Genomic DNA, 15,714 nt, shown 5'->3' with positions numbered 1-15,714 from the left:
TATATACGTATATAAGTATAGCATCTTTCAATTTTTAATAAGTGGTATTCAAATGTTTAGGCACACAGTATGCATGTAAGAAAATATAGTTAACTAATGACTCATCAAACAACTCTTAAATTTCTGTAGAGAAGTGTACAGATTTTGATATTAGGTAAAGCCCAATTTAAAGCTACAACTCCACCTTGAAATTTGTCTATATGAAGTAATATGATAAATTGTCCTTAGTTTTAAACAGAAACACTATAAAACATATATTTATTTGAACAATAGGTAAAAATTGATTTATTGTACCCAGGGGCACCAAAGGCTTCTGGGATCAACTGCAGTAAAAAAGGAAGGCCCACTATAGGGCTTTAGGTTCAATTACCTGAATATGTCCAGTTTTGGATGACCCTCTTATCTACCCCAGAATGTCAACTCTGTGAGAACAGGACCCTGTGCTAGGATAGAGTCTGGTGTGGGGCACGTACTCAGTAATATTTGTTGAATTAACTTCTCAAATCTGTATCTCCTGCACCAACCAATTAAACCCCTCTGAGCCCCTCTACCTGCATGTTCCTCTCGCACTTCAACCTGAATACACCCCAAACCAAAGTGCGGTTTTCTTTTCCGATGGTTGTTTTCCTTGTGTTCCTTAGATTGGCACAATTATCACATGATTACTAAGTCCAGATAAGTCAGCTTCTCAGGGTATCTCCAGAGACCTCGTCCTCTCCATCCATTTTGAATTTAGTTTAGATAATTCTTAACTTCTAGTTTTTGGAATTGTTGCCAATCTCACTCTATTCTTCAAAAATCCTTGAAAAAAATTTTTTTTCTAAAACACACCATCATATCATTCCCTTTTGATAACCAATCCCAAATAACTGCAAGAAAAATTCTGAACTCCTCAGCACCTACCAGACCTTTCATCTGTGCCTACTCTTTCAGCTTGATCTACCTCCCAATCTCCAGTCTTCAGTCTTTCAAGAACTACTATTCCCAGGACATTCCAGGTGCTCTCACATCTCTGGAACCATGTGTTCTTTGCCTGGAAGGCGCTCCTTATTCCCAATTATCCTTGCTTTTGCAAGATTCCTAACCATCCTTCAAAAACTCAGCACCTTTCAAACCTCTGACCATCACCTTCCAAGACTGTCAGGTGTTCCCTTCTTTGCAGACCTCCATTAAACCTTTACCAAGGTACTGAGCACTTTAAAGGGCGGCATTGTCTTCTTCATTTTAGTCTCCTCAGCAATGCAGCAGCAGAGTCTCATTTTTTTTTTAAGATTTTATTTATTTGATAGAACAAGCACAAGTAGGGGGAACAACAGGCAGAGGAAGAGGGAGAAGGAGTCTCCCCACTGAACAGGGACCCCGTCACGTGGCTTGATCCCAGGACCTGGGGATCACGACCTGAGTCAAAGGCAGACGCTTAAGGACTGAGCCACTCAGGCTCCCCATTCTCATTGATTTTGATGAGTGAAGGAAAGAAGAAATTCTAGAGAGAGAGAACATCATTCTACATCAACGCTCTCATTTTACAGATGGGAAACTGAGGGCCAGAGAAGTGACATGATCTGACCAAATCGAACTAGAAGGGAAGGGTCTGGGCCTCCAGGCTTTTGACTACTGACCCCTCCCCCCCACCCAACTATTAACAAGTCACATTACAGTTGCAGTTATCGGACCTTTTTATTGCTACACTGAAGTCCAGTCTCTGCTCGATTTCAACCCTCCGAGCTAGTAAGCATCCCTCATTGTGATGAGGTGAATTTTTTTACCGCCCCCCCCCCCCGCCCCCGTCTCTTGGGTTTCCTGAAGTAAGAGCCAACATCCTGTTTGCTTCCAGTTGTGGCCGGGAGCTCTCCATCTTTCAACACCGAACCTCACAGGGGGAGGGACCTCTCTCTCGGGAAGATTTCTGCTTCGGACTCCTATTCCTATGGGTGACAGTTTGTCTCCGGAAACCGTGGCGCCCGCACTGCAGCCGGATCTCCAGCGGCTTACAGCTGGGAGGGGCTCTTAAGAGATCTGGGTACGACCCGGCAGCACCCTTGTACTCTACCCGGCAGCTCTCCAGGATGTTTACAAGCGAGGTTGATTCACCTCTTCTGCCCATCGGGACAAATTTCGGGGCTGTTGATGTCGACGGGGTGCCAGATGGGGGGGACCTGCTTCGAGACCAAGCCACTTCCCTTTTCCATGAAAAGCGGGGTTGGCCACAGACTTGGAAGGCTCCAAGGGGTGGAAGGCGGGGCGCCCCGGCTGACTGAGGCGCGCGCGCGGGTCGCGTGCTCCCTGCGGCCTGGGGCGGGGCCTCCAGCCACGCCCTCCCTCCGCCTTCTGATTGGTCCTTTCGAAACAGGCGGCGAACCGCGGCGAGACCGGAGACCCAGGCGGAGGCGGCGGCGGTTGGTCAGGGGCGTGCCGGCTTCGCACAGATTGAACCGAGATGTCACCCCGCAGGGAGAAGTGACCGTTCCGCGCCTGGGCGCGTGAGTACTTCCCTGTTTGCTTTCTCTTTTCCTCGCGAGCCTTTCCTCCTCTTATTGGGGCTGTCGCGCCTCAGTCTGCGGGCTCGAGGACCCCCGGCGCTCCGCCGAGTCGGAGCGGAATCCAAGACGCTCTGCGATTGGCCCGGCGCGGAAGCCGCGTCCTCTGATTGGTCCCTGGGGCTGTCAAGGTGACGTTTTGCCTGCCCCGTCTTGCCCACCTTGGTGCGGCGCGAGGGGCAACAGGTGTGCAGGGGCGGGGAGGGGGGGGCAGCAGGTGCGGACGTAGTAGGCTGGGGAAGAGGTGTCAAGCCGTTATTGGTCTGCTTTAGAAAACGAGAGGGAGATCAGAACCTGAAGCTAGTTGAAGGTCTCCAGGGGCACCCTTCTCCGCAAGCGCCCGGCGCATATAGGGTCACTTGATTCCTCAACACCACCTTTTGGAAGAATTAATAAATTCATAGACCTTGGAAAGAGAACGACACAGACGTTCATTTTCTCCTCTGGCAAAGTTTACAGCCTCTTCCCTATTTGTTCTCTCCAGTCCGGGCAGGGCTTTGCTTTCCCAGCTGCATCCCTTAGTTTGGAGGACTGCCTTGTGGGGTAAAAGGAAGGGAAGGCTTGTAGATTGCCCTGGAAATCTGGGGAAGCTCTTGGAAGGTGTCCTTCCTGATGCAGTCACTCCTGGTTCCTACCTAATCTTTTCAAGTTGAATTTTACGGATTTAAGAGTGCTGTGGTATGCATGGCGGAGTTGCTGATCCAGTCCTTAAGTGAAGAGATGGTTTTTTGCAGGCATAGTCCAAGTCACACTTTGGGTTTTGTTTTGCTCGCGTGAAGAGCGCTGACAACTACTTTATCAGAAGATAAGCAGTTGGTGAGCTGCTATGTGATCACATTTCTTGGAATTTAAATTATTAGGAATTGGAATTCTAGCCACCTCAGATTTTCTTTGGGAGGGGATTGGGTTGGATTTGAATGAAAAAGTGGAAACTGATGAGAATCTTCTAGCATATATTCTGATACAAGTTGTCTGATTCATCTGTTTCAAAAATTCCTTAACAGCTTTGGATAGTAGGTGTCTGCTATTTTGACATTATTGAATTAAAAGTAATATTTCTTTTTAACATAGCAAAGTTGCTAAGCATGCAGGTTCTGAAATCAGGTTTACCAGGGGTATGGCCTTAGGCAAATTGTTTAATCTTTCTAAGCCTAAATTTCCTAATCTGTAAAAAAAAGTTAACAATAGTTCCTGCCTTATTGATGGGAGGATTGTCATGAGGATTAAATGAAATAAGTAATCCACGTAAATGATTTAGTACAGTGCCTGAGATATAGCTATTATTATTTCTTGCTGTTTAATTTGGATTAAGTTTCAAGCTACACCCAAAGGACTGAGAGGCACAGCAGGTAAAGGTAGTGGTAAAGATAGTGATGAGTTCTTATTCATTGACTAATTTAATACCTGTAAGCACTAAAAATAGTAATTGTTGCTATATATCAAACACATTATTACCTAGATGGTGCAGGTACGTGTTTTAGGTGCTTTACTTATATTAATGTTAAATGTTAGTATATGTATATAATGTATAAATGTTAGTAATCCTGTAATGTAGTTGGTGTAATCTGCACGTTATAGGTGAGGAAACTTAAGCTCAGAGAAAGTAAATAACCTACTGAGTCCACTCAGTATTCAGTCCACCCCGTTTTTTGTGTGTGTCACACTGCCCTTCATTTATATTCCTAGTGTTACATAACTTATCTGCACAGAGTTGTTTGTATAGCACAGGTTCATTTCTGCCATGTATAGTTTTATTTTTGAATACTTCATAATAAAAAAAATAGTAAGAAATAATTTGTGATGGTAGATCAAAGTGTGTGATAAGAGAAGAATGTCAGCAACATACATGCTATTACTAAAAACTAAATGAGTCTAATGGTGTTTGGAGAATTCACCAGTTCAGAAGTAATGTTTCCTAATTTGTATTTAGCTTTGGTGTATTCACTGTATTTTTACTATGCAGCACTCTTCTATTATCCTCTCCCCAACCCCCTGTAAATCTCAAGTTTGGAGTTAAGAAAGTTCAGTTATTTCAATAATTTTTCTCAAGCCAACTATTGAGGAGGGTAGTAAAGGATTAAGGTTAATATGTATTGTTATAGTTTACTTTCAGTAACATGTCCGTGTATATCTGTGTTTATGTGTTTTATTTCCTTATTACCTATTGCCTTCTATACTTTGATATCAGATACACCTTTACATACCTAAAGAATCATGTCATGTACATAGAATTTGAGAGAATAGGAAATTTGAGTCTGTCAGTAAGTTTATCTCACTTCCAGTTTCACAATTTTTAATCAAAATTTAACTGCCATAAAGAAATGGCTCCGAAGGCATGTTTACACAATAAGGCAGTCATTGCATTTGTATTTCTTTAGTGTTTCTCCTTCTAAAAATACAAATGTTATTACATTGTTATGTACTAGGTTGTTTTAACAGAAAGTTGCCATTTATCTTATCAATAAATTACTAATTTCTAAAGAGCTAGGATGTAATAAAATGTAGCATATGCACTAAACATTAGTTTCATCTTTGATGTTGAAAGCATCTTAGGAATTTATAGTACTATGACCATTAGTCATATGGTAGATATTGCTGAAGTGCTGACTGATGGAAATTTCTGCCCACTATCACACAACATATACTTTTCTGTAACAGTATACAGTTAACTATGGTTGAAGAGCTCACTTTATGTAGTTTCAAACATAACGACTTTTTTTCCCCTCTGATGGGTGACATGTTACAATTTTGGATCCTAAAAATAAAATTGGCTGTTGAAAAACTTGTTTGACTGTGTTCAGAAGTTTTTTTTTTTTAATACCCTCCCTCCACCAATTTAGAAAACATTGTGATCCCAATAACATAATTATACATGCTGTTCTGCAGGTTGCTTTTGGTCACATAACATCTTTTCATATCAGTAGATATAGCTATTATTTTTTCAAGTGGCTGAATAAATCCACTGAATGAAAGTATGACGACTTATTTGAGCAGTTTCTTGTTAATAGATACTTTATATTGTTTTTATATTTCTTTATATTAGTGTTTGTGTATGGGTATGTTTTCCGTAGAGTCTTTTAGTTTATCATATGTAAAGGCAAAATGTTTTAAGTTCTTTAAAAGTTTTTTGATAAATGAATAGTTCTATTGAACATAAAATTAAGTTATTTAGGTTGAATCTCTATGAAATATTGCAAAAGGAAAATTTCAAATAGAAAAGCAAAGACTCCCCACAAATGAATAGTCTTTATAATTTTGCAAATAACATGTGGTGTTTTTATGAAGCTGTAAGAATCTTATTTCTTTCTCTTGAAAATATCTTTATCTGCTTTGGAAGCTGCATTTTCCTTTAATGAGTATACCACAGATTTACTTCATTATTGTTTCATATTCTCTTTAGTGATAAATGTAACATTTACTGTATTTAGGAGTAATTCTGGTACTAATTTTAGCACTAATTTCTACACAGTAGTAGAAGAAGTAGAGAATGTTAAGGGTCTTATTTTAGAAAGTATAGAGTAAAATAAAAGCATATATTGCTGTGTAACCTAAATTAGGGAGGAGTTTGGGAGGTTTTTTTTTTTTTTTAAATTTTTTAAATAGATGAATTGAATCTGAAATAGGTAGGAATGAGTCTGGAAGAAAGGAGGAGGAAGATTGTTGCATGTAGATAGATCATCACGCAAAGTCCCAGAGATGAGGAAGCATGCTTGAAGGGTCTAAAAGAAGTTCAATATGGCTGGAGTGTGAGGGTCTAGAGATGAGGCTAGAGGGGATTTATCAGGCTTTGCTAGCTTTGTTGAGGAGTTGGGGCTTTACCCTGAAGGCATTGGAGGGTCATTAAGTGCTTTAAGTAGGGAAGGAGAAAGGTATCCTCAGATAAGGGTTTCTGAAGGATCAATCTGGCTGCAGCACATGAAGAACAGGTTGGAGGCTTGCAAAGCTGGGAGAGGGTGACTGTTTGGAAGCTGTTTCAGTAAACCTAGAGAGAGGGGTGATGATGACTTGAACTAGAGGCGTGGCCATAGATACTGAAGAGGAAATTTAGAGGTAGAAGCAACAAAGATGTGGTCACTATTTTAACTGACAAATGCAAGGACACAGTAAAGGTGTGGGAGAGGAAGGAATCATGGATGATCTATTTAACTTGGTGACTGTTGGTGCTATTCCCTGAAATAGTAAACATAGGAAGCCTTTGTGAATATGTAAATGAGGAAATGAATAAATAATCTCAGTTATACAAAGGCAGGGCCATTTGATGATAGTGATGATGATGATGATGATCATCATCATCATGAGATGATGCTAGAGAGCACATAGCACAATGGGTTTTACCTATAAATTTTGCATTTTTGTTTGTTTGTTTGTTTGGTTTTATTTATCTTTTAGCATACTATACAGACTGGTGTCATTTTTCTCACTGCTTCAGTATGTTGGATCACTGTATCTTCCAGTCACGTTCTGGGTGCATATTGCTTTCTTGGGGCCAAATATCTTGACCCTCTGGGCATAGCTTCCTTTCTCTACTAGTACTTTCCTATTATTGCTGGAATAAATTACCACAACTGTAGTGGTTGCAAACAACACAAATTTGTTATCTTATGGTTTGGGAGGTCACAAATCTGAAATGAGCTAAAAAAAAAAAAAAGATGTTATTAGGGCTTTCTTTCTGGAGGCTCCAGGGGGAAGTCCCATTTCTTTCCCCTCTCCAGCTGTGGAGGGCACCTGTGTTCCTTGTCTCCACCTTCCATCTCAAATCTGTTTCTCTGCTTCTTTGACTTTTCTTCATCCCTCTTTTTAAAAAATTTATTTTTATTGAGATACAGTTGACATGTCACATATTAGTTTCAGATGTACAACATACATGCTTGATATTTGTATATATTGTAAAATGATCACCATGAAAGATCTAGCTAGCATCCATCCCCATACATAGTCATAATTTTTTTTCTTGTGTTGGGGACCTTTAAGATCTACTCTCTTAGCAGCTTTCAAATGTGTAATACAGTATTATAAACTATAGTCACCATGTTATACATCACATCCCCATGATTTATAAACTGTAGGTTTTTACCCTTTGAACCCCTTCACCCATTTTGCCCACCCCCTTAATTCCTACCTCTGGCAACCACCAATCTGTTCTCTTTATCTATCAGCTTGGTTGGTTTGTTTGTTTAGATCCCACATATAAGTGAGATCATATGGTATTTGTCTTTCCCTATCTGACTTACTTCACTTAGCGTAATGCCCTTAAGTCCTTCTATATTGTCACAAATGGCAAGATTTCATTCGTTTTTATGGCTGAGTAATATTCCATTGTATCCATACACCACCTCTTTCTCCATTTATCTGTCATTGGACAGTTAGGTTGTTTCTGTATCTTGGCTATTGTAAACAGTGCTGTAGTGAACTTGTGGATGCATATAGCTTTTCAAATCAGTGTTTTCATTTTCTTTGAATAAATACCCAGAAGTGGAATTGTTGGATCACATAGTAGTTCTTGTTTTCATTTTTTGAGGAACCTTCATACTGTTTTTCATAGTGGCTGCATAAATTTGCATTCCACTAAGAGTGCAGGAGGTTTCCCTTTTCTCTACATCCTCACCAACACTTGTTATTTCTTGGCTTTTTGGTAAGTCATTCTGACAGGTGTAAGGTGATACCTCATTGTAGCTTTGATTTGCATTCCTTGATGATTAATGATTTTGAGTGTCTTTCCATGTGTCTGTGGCCATCTGTATGTCTACTATGGACAAATATCTATTCAGGTCCTCTGTCCATTTTTTTAATTAACACATAATGTATTCTTTGCTTCGAGGGTACAGATCTGTGAATCATCAGTCTTACACAATTCACAGCACTCACCATAGCACATATCCTCCCCAATGTCCATAACCCACCCACCCTATCCTTCCCACCCCACAGGCCTCAGCAACCCTCAGTTCTCTGTCCAGTTTTAGACAGATTGTTTTGCTACTGAGTTGAGCTGGATATTAACTCCTTATCACATAAGATATGCAAATATTTTCTCCCATTCGGTTGGTTCCTTTTCATTTGTTGATGGTTTACTTTCTTGTGCATCAGCTTTTTAGTTTGTGTAGTCCCACTTATTTATTTTGGCTTTTGTTGCCTTTGCCTTGGGAGTTTGATCCAAAAAATCATCTCTAAGACTGATATCAAGGAGCTTATCACCTATGTTTTCTTCTAAGAGTTTTATGGTTTCAGGTCTCACATTCAAATTTAAGTCTTTAATCCATTTTGAGTTAATTTTTGTGTGTGGTATAAGATGATGGTCCAGTTTCATTCTTTTGCACGTGGTTGTCCAGTTTTCCCATTGCATTTATTGAAGAGACTGTCTATTTGCTATAACATATTTTAGGCTCCTTTGTTATACATTGATCATAAATGTGTGGGTTTATTTCTGGATTCTCTTAATTTTTTCCATTGATTTATATATTTTCATGCCAGTACCATGCTGTGTGTTTTTTAAAGATTTTATTTATTTTTTGAGAGAGAGAGAGAGACAGAGACAGAGAATGAGCAAGCATATAAATTTTAGGATTGTTCTGCTCTGTTTCTGTGAAAAATGCCATTGGAATCTTGAGAGAGATTGCATTGAATATGTAGATTGCTTTGGGTAATATGGACATTTTAATTGATTCTTCCAGTTGAAGAGCATGGAATATCTTTTCATATTTTGCATCTTTTTCAGTTTCTTTCATCAATGTCTTACAATTTTCAGTTTGTACAGGTCTTTTACCTTCTTGGTTAAATTTATTCCCGGGTATTTTATTCTTTTTGATGTAACTCTAAATGGGATTATTTTCTTAATATCTTTTTCTGATAATTTGTTATTAATGTATAGAAGCAACAGATTTCTATGTATTGATTTTTAAATCCTGTGGCTTTACTGAATTCATTTGTTAGTTCTAAGATTTTTTGATAGTCTTTAGCATGTTTTATACATAATATCATGTAATGTGTAAATAATGACAGTTTTACTTCTTCCTTTCCAATTTGGATACTTTTCTTTTTCTTTTCTAATTGTTTGACCATGACTGCCAAATACTATGTTGCATAAAAGTAGTGAGAGTCGGCATCCATTTCTTGTTCTTGATCTTAGAGGAAAGCTATTCAGCTTTTGACCACATGATATTAGCTGAGAGGTTGTCATATATGGCCCTTATTATGTTAAATTATGTTCCATCTATAACAGCTCTGTTGAGAATCTGTCTCATAAATTGGTGTTGAATTTTGTTAAATCTTATTTCTATATCTATTGAGCTGATCATTTGTTTTTTATTTTGTTAACATGGTATATCATGTTGAATGCTTTGTGGTTTGAACCATCCTTGCATTCCTGAATAAATCCCATTTGATCATGGTATATGATCTCTTTAATGTGTTCTTGAATTCAGTTTGCTAATATTTTGTTGAGCATTTTTGCATCTATGATCATCAGGAATTTTGGCCATGGCATTCCCCTTACATAGACTCTTGTGATTTTGTTTGACCTACCAAGATAATCACTCATCTCAAAGTCTTTAATTTACTCAATCTGCAGTGCCCATTTTGCCCACAAAGTAGTGTATTCACAGGTTCTGGGGATTAGGATGTAAACATTTTGGGGAACCATTATTCTGTCTACCACAAATGGAGTTCATTAAAGATGGGATAAAAGTGTACTTGTTCACTGAGGCACACAAGTTCCTGAGTAGCTCATTGCTTCCAGAATCCATGCCCCTTGTCACAGCTATTCTATGCTTTTCACTTGGACCCTCTGCCTATACACCATTCTTTTTTTTTTTTTTTTTTTTTTTCTTAGTGATTCCTTTGGTTATCAGGCATCTCATTTGACCTGCTGGTACTTTGACTAGTAACCATTGTACATATTCCACCTTGGAAATGCTGGCTGAGAGGCAAAATAATTTATCAGTTCATGTCACATGAAAATAATAAAGAATACCAAAAATTTAAAAAAAAAAAAAAAGGTCTCCCAGTAGATACTTGTCTATGATTTAGCTGGTTCCAAGCTGCTGTCACATTTTGTTCCATAGCAGAAACACTATGGAGAAGAGAGACAACCCAATTTTCCCTAGAGATTTACCAAAAATGTTTCCTAAACTTTCGGCTTGAATACTCTTTCAATACTGCTTCTAGCAGCAGTCCAGGAACTTACAATATAGTCGGCAAAGCAATGCACAGAAATAACACAAAATGATATGAAGCAGAGTAAAGGCAAGATATTGGGGAAATGCTGTGTAAATTCAAGAGCTAAAGATAGAATCAGAAGTAATTCAGGCCAGTCAGGAAGGTCTACTGGGAGGAGGTTAATCAAACAAATTATAAGCCTGGGTTAGTTAAGATGATGAAGAATCTTTTCAACTATTCTTTCTCTATCTCCCATGCTAACTCCTTCTCAGGACTAATATTGGATTTTCTGTTTTTTCTCTTGTTCTTAGGCCCTTATTACTGCTTTCTTCATTTCTTTCTCAAGACAGAAGAATTATCTCATTCTTCTTAATAGCTTTACCTCCCAAGTATTTTCCGACAATTTCTACCTTCTCTTAAACTTTCTTCTCGGCTCTAGATTAGTATTACCATCTGCCAGACAAACACTTCCACTAGAATGTCTTTAAAGTCTTCTCAAATTAAACATGATCAAAACACAGTGCTTTTGACCTGTCTGTATTGTGTTCCCTGCCTCGATTTGTTCACACTCTTATCATCCTCACCTCAATAAAAGCTCCCACTATGTATTTGCTCAATTGCTTAAGCCAGAAACCTGGGAGTCACTTTTGACCTTTCACTCTGCCCTTCCACCCCTCGTCTCTAACCATTATCAGGTCTTGGTTCTGACTAAAGTGGATATCAACTCCATCCGCTTCTCGAAAGTGGAGATAATGTTGCTGTTCTAGCTCACTCACTCTTTGTCACCGAACTACTGCAGTCCTGCAGATTTTCTAACTCTTCCTCTGCCAGGCTCCTCTCCATCTCTTTACCTGTGTGCTCCCATTTCCTATATGGTCTCACTGTTTCTACCCTCTCCATGTCTCCTTCTTTCATTGTTTCCCCTGGTTCTTTTCCCCCATCTCTAGCCACTCCCCTTTCTGTTTCTTTTCCCCTTTCTCTGTTAAACCCATCACTATTTCACTGCTGTCTTCCACTCTCCCCCTCAAAGAGCTCTTTTGAAACTCGGAATTAGATTGTCTCTCCCTTGGTTAAAGCTCTCCCATAGCTTCTGACTGCGCCTAGAATAAAATCTAGTATCTTCAGGAGGCCTAGTGGGATGGGGCTGCTGCCTAACTTTTCAGTCCCCTTCCACGCCACACATTGTTCTTGCTGCAGCCATGCCTGCTTCTTTCGATTCTAGGAATATGCCACGTTCTCTCCTCAGTCTTCGCAAAAATTATTCTCTTCCTCTCATTCCCTAACTCCTACCGTTCTTCAAATTCATGTTTTCCCCTCAGCTAAACCATTTCTAAGCATTCGATCTAAGTCTCAGGTAGGCCCTGCTGTTTCCTTCCCCGTTCTTTCCTTCAGAGTAAAATGGTCAAGATTTAACTCTGTGTATTCATTTGTGTGGTTGCTTTTTAAAAATTTCCCAACTGGTGTATTAGTTCCATAAGAGCAGTCACATGTCTGTTACGTTCATTACTGTGTCTCTTGGTTGTGGTCCTAGTTCATTAAAGAGGAAGAGTAAATGCTTGTTGAATCAGTGCATGAGTGTTCACCCCATGGAAAAGCATCCAGACTGAACAGTGATGTAGCCACAGAAGTGAACAAAACTGAGGGAGGACAACGAGCAGACAGACTGAATGGAGCAAAGGGTTGATGTTAGATAAGTTCCTGAAGACTTGTATTCTAGCAAAGAGAACTGTGAGTCACGGATTCATATCTGAGTATCCTCCCCATGATGACCTGGCTATTTTAAAGCTTTTGCTTTCACTTATAACTATATTTATTTATTAGTAAAAGAAGCTTCCCATATTATGTTTAATGATTTCTAGGTATTACTGGCCTTATCTCTTTTTAATTTGATAAGTTATATTAAATGAACTATAATCATGTCTCGTCAAAATATTAATCATATCAACTCATTTGTTAAGTGGTAGTTATGTGTCAGGTACTTCATGTGTGTCATCTCATTTAATTATTATAATAACCATGTGGAGGCGGTGGTGGTATCCCATTTTACAGATGAGAACACTGAGAATCAGAAAATTTAAGCACCCCAAGGTCATATAGCTAATGTGCTGGACCTGGAATTCAAACCAGTTGTGTCTGCTACTTTCTACTACCAGAGCTGGTGCTTTTATGATGTGTTATTTTAGTGCATATTTTAAAAAATGAAATATCTTTGGTATGACTGTAGCATTTCTATTTTCCCTATTAGGCAATTAGGAAATATTCAGCCCAAACTTTAAAGCTAAGAAAGTCCCCCATCCCCCGACCCTGAAAAAAATCCAGATATCTTCTGCAGTTATTTTTCTAAATGAAGCATTAAAAAATGATGAAATGGTTTTTTACATACAGAAAGGCATACAGACTAGTATAATAACACCTGTGTTCTCACCATTTATCTTGAAATAAAATCTTACCAGTGCATTTGAAAAGCTTCTGGGCATTTCTTCCCAGTCTCATCTTTCTCCCACTCCTCAACAGTAAGCATTATCCCACTATCCCAATTTTGGCATTTATCGTATCCCTAAAGTTTATGTATTTTGGCAATAATCTGGTGTCTGAGTGCTAAATGTGGTATGATGGCAGTTAATGTCATTTTTTTCCTGAAAAAACTTACCTTGTTTCTTTGCTTTTTTGTCATTTTTTCCCCAAACTCCCCCCTCCCCCATTTGTACCGGGAATGTACTATTCCACCTTATCACCTCCCGTCATATCTTACAATGTGGGTGGGGGATAAAAATGTACTCAGTTTCAAAGCCTACAGCTGTGGGAAGAAGGATCTGTTCAACAGGTTGGCATTTTCTGCCATCATGATTTTAAGTTAAATTGGTATGAAGAGGCTAACCATAAATGATCTTGAGGACCTCATGACTGAACCTGTTTCTAAGATGAGTGGGTTAGGCCCAAATTCTGTTCAGGTTTCAGGTGGATGAGTGAGTGCCTTTTGCGTTTCTGATTTCCTCTGACTGTAAAAGTTTAGTTCTCTTCCTTTAAGATCTCTAATCCTGGTCTTGTGAATGATTCCCAGCAGGATTACAGTATAGTTTGGTCAAATCAGAGATCTTCTTGCCCAAATCTAAAGGAAAAGACTTCCTCAAGTTGTCAAAGAATTGAAATAGGCTCCTCCCAAAAGAGAGAAAGACAAAAACAAAACAAAATAAAGGCAATAATTTGCTGATTAAACTGCAGCTCCAAAAATGAAGTGTTGCTGATTCATCATATTTGGTTTATGTGAGAAAAATAGAGACTGAGACTTTTAGGGAAAGATAGAAGGGTAGGTAGTAACAAAATGAATGGGAGGTAAGAATTGTGATTGTGATGCAGACTCAGGATAGGGGTAACTGTAGAATAGATGCTACTGTTGGGATTAAATAACTGAGGACACAAAAATGGTTTAGAAAAAGAATAGTAAATGACTAGAAAATATCAATAACTGGCTCTCAGGATCTGGAACATGATGAGTACTCATTAATTAATTGATTCACTGGTACAATCTCATCAGTTTATAGTTTTCCAATAAAAGCATGTATTTGTATATGTGATAGTTTTTCATATATGAAGTTACATTATTGCCTATTTGAGTACAATTTATTAGAAAATTTCTTTTTAAAGGTAATACAGGTGGTTATATTTTTATCATCCTAAGAGTAGTTCTTTGTATTACACAAGTAGAATGCTTTGAAAAATATGTATAAAAAAGACTTTTCTGCTAAAGCTCAAGTGACTGAAGGTTGTGCACAAATTCTTTATTTCTTTCGTAAAACCAGTTTTGTTGGATTTTCCATAAAAAGTGCAACTACGAAACATTTTTGTGATAGCTTCTTTGTGAATGTGTCACTGTTCTTGATTTGCAGACGCCTTATAATTTAGGCCTTCTTTTGTTTTGGGTTGGCAGTTCCAACTGTTAAAGCTCTTGTCTGATTATGTGGGACTCCTTATTTTAATGGGAGCAGCTTCTTTGCTGCATTTTTAAAAAATAGTCTCGGAAGCTTCTTACTGTGGATCTTTGTTGAGGACAAAGAATTATTTATGCCAAAGGAAAATGTATTCTCCACTGAATTAGCTCGTGGGAAGCATAACAAGCTCATTAGTAATGCTCAATTGTACTTTGGCCTTTTGCTATGGTAGAGAGAAGGAAAAATGACATCAAAAAGGACATTCTGCTGTCCTTTGCTTTCCCGCAAAGAAAACGTGATGTAATATTAGACTTTTCAGTTAGATTTAGCTCAAGTTCAACTTTGGTACCAGAAGAAATGTTCCTGAAAGGAAAGTCGTATGTGTAGTTGATACTGTGCATGAGGTATGTTTGGCAAAACTTAGAGGAGAAAATAACTTTTTCTTGGAAATTGACAGCATTATAGACCATTTTAATTTTTTTATAATGTTTTAATGGTAGTTTATAATAAAAAATAGACTAGTATATTATGCTGCCATAAGCAATAAAAAATCCTAGGTTTTATATAGTCTCTTTTATTCTGAGTGTTTTTAAGCTCTTCACCTTTTTTCCCTCTAAAATTACAATAAATAATTATACTAACCTAATTAATTAAAATTGTATTTTTTTTTCAATAGATTCCAAAAGTAGTACTTTGGAGTTAAAATTGCTGTTTCTTTTTTTTTTTTTGTCTTTAGTATTTTATGTAGAAAACAGCTTATGAAAATTTATTATGGGAAGGCATTGAGTATTGTTTTATAGTTAAAGTTGATATCTGTCTTTACTACCTTGTTGTCTGGCAGAAGAGGCTAATGGCTAAGCTTGTGAATTTCTGCAGAGTCCAGATGAATTTATATGATCTCTTTATAAAAATCAGATGAGAGATACTTGACTTCCGTATCAGTTGTTGTGCTGTTGGTGTTTGCATTATAGTTTACATTATGTTTACAGGGGAAATTTTGGGGAGACTTTTATATATGCTAAGTTTTATTGTCAGTTTTATTTTTCTAGCCAGATGCTTCCAGAACTACCTTGATATTAGGCCAGAAACTGTTTCAG

At 38.2% G+C, this 15,714-nt stretch overlaps 1 protein-coding gene across 4 annotated transcripts in view; it reads left to right on the top strand.

Annotated features, from left to right (window-relative positions):
• The first annotated feature begins 1,927 nt into the window (after nucleotides 1-1,927).
• Nucleotides 1,928-15,714, top strand: part of GAS2L3 (growth arrest specific 2 like 3) — a 38,740-nt gene continuing 24,953 nt past the window's right edge. Inside the window, exons 1-2 of one of the 4 annotated variants that reach the window (XM_032346631.1) lie at nucleotides 1,928-2,020; nucleotides 2,351-2,480. The gene's annotated coding sequence lies outside the window, so the exon portion shown is untranslated. Of the gene's footprint in view, nucleotides 2,082-2,350; nucleotides 2,481-2,595; nucleotides 2,669-14,508; nucleotides 15,022-15,714 lie in introns of those variants that run through there. The other 3 variants (XM_032346632.1, XM_032346634.1, XM_032346633.1) reach the window with 3 other exon arrangements.

Source organism: Mustela erminea, chromosome 6 (assembly GCF_009829155.1).
Source record: "Mustela erminea isolate mMusErm1 chromosome 6, mMusErm1.Pri, whole genome shotgun sequence".
NCBI lineage: Eukaryota > Metazoa > Chordata > Mammalia > Carnivora > Mustelidae > Mustela > Mustela erminea.
Note: the sequence above shows the minus strand (reverse complement) of the source record. Positions and strands in the feature narration are given on the sequence as shown.